Raw genomic sequence first — 4,756 nt, forward strand, 5'->3', positions numbered from 1 at the left:
CAATCAAGTTTGTCTAAGGAGATGGAGTCACGGGTAAAAACACAGCTTACAAAATCTGCTCTGCGAGTTAGGAAAGGGTGGAAAATTGTCAGTGAAAGACAGTTGCTCTGAGCTAAGCTGATACCCCAAAGCTTGTCTAACACATTCCACCTGTTGGATGACAACACATAGACAAAAGCCTGATGGCTGGAGAAGGAAAATCCAAATCCATCAATATTTAACACATATTATCATTCTGACTTACTTCAAGTCAGTCAATTCCATAATCACCATAGGAATATGATTTTGGTTCTAATGTACTGTAGGTCATAGTTAAGCTCTATGCTTCCCAAACTTTTATTTTTAAATTTTTTAAAAAAGATTTATTTATGTATTTATTTGAGAGAGAGAACACAAGTGGGTGGGGCAGAGGGAGAGGGAGAGAGAATCTCAAGCAGACTCTGTGCTGAGTGTGAAGCCCAACATGGGGCTTGATTCCTTTACCCTGAGATCACATTTGAGTTGAAACCAAGAGTTGGACACCCAACCAACTGCACCACCCAGGTGCCCCTGCTCCCCAAACTTTAAAAAATACCCCTAACATTTTAAACATGCAGCCATAATATATGTATATGTAAATATTATTTTATAAGTCATTTTATATTAACATTTTTATACCATGAACACCTGTACAAATATATAATTTGAAGGATGAAATAAACAAGATTTCTTAAAAGATTTTATTTATTTATTTTATAGAGAGATAGAGAGCACGAGCAGGGGGAGGGGCAGAGGGAGAGGGAGAAGGAGAATCTCAATCCGACTCGGTGCTGAGCATGGAGCCTGATGTGGAGCTCGATCTCACAACCCTGAGGGCATGACCTGAGCAAAAATCAAGAGTCAGTTGTTTAACCGACTGAGCCACCCAGAAACTCCAATAAATAAGATGTTTTAAACACATGGCTATTATAATGGCCTTATATTATCATTAGTGGATATAAATCCATATTTCAAATAGTCTTAAAATTTTGGTCCTGCTCTTGTCAAATCTGATTACATCATCCTTGTTTTCATCTCATTATGGGACTGACAAGAATTCATACTAGGAGTAGGTGTTGGCTCTGACACTTTTTTGTCTTTCACTTGTATTTTCATTATTAGTATTAGCTCTGAACCATGGTTTCTTAGGATTCTTTTTAAAACTCTTGGGCATTTTGTGATGGTCAACTTAGTTAAAGCAAGAAAATAAAATGTCTAAGTCCATGTAACTGGGCTCTCATAAACTGCCATGCATCATAATACACAGCAAGTGAAGAGTATTAAGTGCCTGCATGAAAGAATCCCTTTAGAATCCTCTGTGTTGGGGAGAAAATTCCCCCTCTTTCCTCAGGACTAACCCCAACAAAAGCAATTATGTGGGAAGTGAAAAAAGTTAATGATTCAAAATCCCTCACTTTCCTTGGCCCCTTCCATAATTTGTCTAAAACCACTATTCCTTTCCATGCCACTTCCCTCTTTGTCATACATTGTCCCCTTTGTGTTGGATGGGGGTTGGTGAGGCAGCGGCCATATTTTTGCATCTAAGCGGAAGTTGAATGAGGGGTTACATTTAGTTTGGATTTAATGGAAAATATTTATGTATAAGTTATTGTTAACCATCCTGACATAGGAATGCTTTCCAGAAATATTTTTACTGCCACTATGCCAACTCATCCAACTTCTGCGATATGAAAATGCAAAGCCAGAGGTCATATGGTGATCTGAGTGTGTCCAACCATGCTAGGCAATAGAAGTATGTGGCTACTGGAGGAGAAACAAAATTTGAAATGTATGGAATCAGATACTATTCTTCAGAAAATTAGTATAAAGAGACATGCAAAATTACGAGTGAAAGATTTGGTTCTCATTAATGCTTAGTCAAAGTGGAACTCTCTACTAGCAGGAATATACTACATAATGAGGCGTATAAAATTATCAACTTGCTATATATTCTTTTTTTAAGATTTTGTTTATTTATTTGAGAGAGAGAGAGAGCATGGGAGAGAGAGAAAGAGTATGTGCGGGGAGGGAGGGGCAGAGGGAGAAACAGACCCCCTGCTGAGCAGGGAGTCTAATATGGGGCTCAATCCCTGGACCCCAGGATCATGACCTGAGCTGAAGGCAGATACTTAACAGACTGAGACACCCAGGTGCCCTCAACTTGCTATATATTTTTTTAGTGAAAAAAATCACATGAAATTGAAATTCCTGTGTTTCTTTTCTTTTTCTAAATAACAATTTGCTTTCATACCTTATTTTGTATTATTTTTTTGTCATTTTCTTTAAGAAAGCTCCCAAAATATGAATATATCAGCCCCCAGGAAGCCTAGATTTATGCCTGCCACATACCTTAGTAACATGAAATCATTTGACATATGAATTGAGCAAGGACACTATTTCTATATTAAATATTAGTTAATCTTAACTTTTCAGTTTTTTTATAAAAAATATAAAAATACATGCTCTATTATCTTTCCATATCCCAGTCAATATATATGCATTCTCCAGAAATAATTAGTTAAACCAATTGCTATGGCTAAATAAGAAAGACTTATTGCAACACCAGAAAAGTGGGGCATTATACCCTTGACTGTTCTCCTTGAGTCAGTCAGTTCCACATTTTTTTGTTTAAGTACTCCATGCCCAACATGGGGCTTGAACTCACGACCCTGAGATCAAGAGTCACATGCTCTGTGACTGAGCCAGCCAGGTGCCCTCAGTTCCACATTTCAAACACTGCACTTCCTGTTACTAAATTCTGTTAGACCGTACCATATAAAAGTGCAGGCTTTATAGGTGATAAATGGTCTAATGCTGGCATATCATTGGCATTGTATATGTGGTATTCACCCTGATATATCATTTGGAATGCATTTGGCGGCAAGTAAAAGAAATAAAACTCAAACTGACCTAAACAATGAGGAAATGTATTGTGAGGATATCAGTGAACTCATAAAATTGACTAAAGGCTTGAGAACCACTTTTGGAAAACAGGCAGAAATCAAAGGGGAGGTAAAATAGAGTCAGGATCATGCTGCAGAGATAAACTGCTTAGGAAGCTAGTGCTGCCATCGGTGCCGCTAGACCATTGCTGTCACTCTACTGAGAGCCACCATTGATGGTTGCTCAGCTCATTGCTAGACTGCCACACCTTTGAATAAGTGCAGTCACTTCGCACCAACTCTAAGTGTTGTTTTTTTTGTACATTCCCTTGAGATTCAAAGTCCAGAGCTGCAACATTAAATTTATAGCATATGGCCAGGGCGTCTGGGTGTCTCAGCTGGTTAAGTGTCTGCTTTCGGCTCAGGTCATGATCCCAGAGTCCTGGGATCAAGCCCTGCATCGGGCTCCCTGCTCAGTGGGGAGTCTGCTTTGCACTCTGCCCCTCCCCTGCTCATTCTCTCTCTCTCTCTCTCTCTCTCTCTCAAATAAGTAAATAAAATCTTTAAAAAATGTATAGCACGTGGTCATGCACATACTGCCAGGGTTATCAGCTATTGGCCAAAAAAAAGTTAATCTCAATTACATACAGACAAAATGCTGCATAGAAACGTGTTCAAATGTTAATATCATTTTTGAACAGTGGGATTATGAGCATTTTTAGTTTCTTATTTATACACTTCTGTGTTTTTAATATTGCTACAGCATGTATTTATTAACTTTATAATCAAGACAGAATTTCAACTTTATTTTTAAAAATAGAAAAGCATAGAGGTGCCTGGCTGGCTCAATTGGTAGAGCATGTGACTCTTGATCTTGGGGTTGTGAGTTCAAGTCTCACGCTGGGCATAGAGCTTACTTAGAAAAGGGGGGGGCACTTGGGTGGCTCAGTTGGTTGAGTGGCCAGCTCTTTTTTTTTTAATTAAGATTTTATTTATGTATTTGACAGAGAGAGACAGCAAGAGAGGGAACACAAGCAAGGGGAGTGTGAGAGGGAGAAGCAGGCTTCCCGCCAAGCAGGGAGCCCAATGCAGGGTCGATCCCAGGACCCTGGGATCATGACCTGAGCTGAAGGCAGCTGCTTAACGTCTGAGCCACCCAGGCGCCCTGAGTGGCCAACTCTTGATTTCAGCCCAGGTCTTGATCTTGGGTCCTGAATTTAGACCCTGTGTTGGGCTCCATGCTGGGCATCGAGCCTACTAATAAAATAAAATAATAAAAATTAAAAGTAAAATGTTTAAAAAAATAGAAAGCATAAAATTAAGATTTTTTAATGCAGTATAGCCATACCTTGGACTCAAGATGGAGCTTGACATTTAGAAACCTGTAATAATAATGAGTTACAAACCTGATTGAAAACTAAAAACATGTGAAGGCTACACTGTAGTTTGCCATAAACTTTTTTTTGCAGCACTTGTGTGAACTGTGTTTAAAAAACAGACATTTCTTTGTAGATCTTGGATACCAGTCTTTTATCTGTAGTATCATTTGCAAATATATTCTCCCATTCCATGGGTTGCCTCTTAGTTTTTTTGACTGTTTCCTTGGCTGTGCAGAAGCTTTTTATCTTGATGAAGTCCCACAAGTTCATTTTATCTTTTCTTTCTCTTACCTTTGGAGATGTGTCATGAAAAAGGTTGCTGTGGCTGATGTCGTAGAGGTTGCTGCATATGCTCTCCTCTAGGATTTTGATGGATTCCTGTCTCACATCGAGGTCTTTCATCCATTTAGAGTTTATCTTTGTGTATGGTGTGAGAGAGTGGTCAAGTTTCATTCTTTTGCGTGTAGCTGTCCAGTT

General features: G+C 38.9%; 1 non-coding gene across 1 annotated transcript; it reads left to right on the forward strand.

Moving 5' to 3' along the window:
* Nucleotides 1–3,734: 3,734 nt before the first annotated feature.
* On the forward strand, nt 3,735–3,807 carry TRNAK-CUU (transfer RNA lysine (anticodon CUU)). The gene has a single exon. It is a non-coding gene; the product is annotated as a tRNA-Lys (tRNA).
* Nucleotides 3,808–4,756: the final 949 nt, after the last annotated feature.

Source organism: Ursus arctos, unplaced genomic scaffold, assembly GCF_023065955.2.
Source record: "Ursus arctos isolate Adak ecotype North America unplaced genomic scaffold, UrsArc2.0 scaffold_21, whole genome shotgun sequence".
In the NCBI taxonomy this organism is placed as follows: domain Eukaryota; kingdom Metazoa; phylum Chordata; class Mammalia; order Carnivora; family Ursidae; genus Ursus; species Ursus arctos.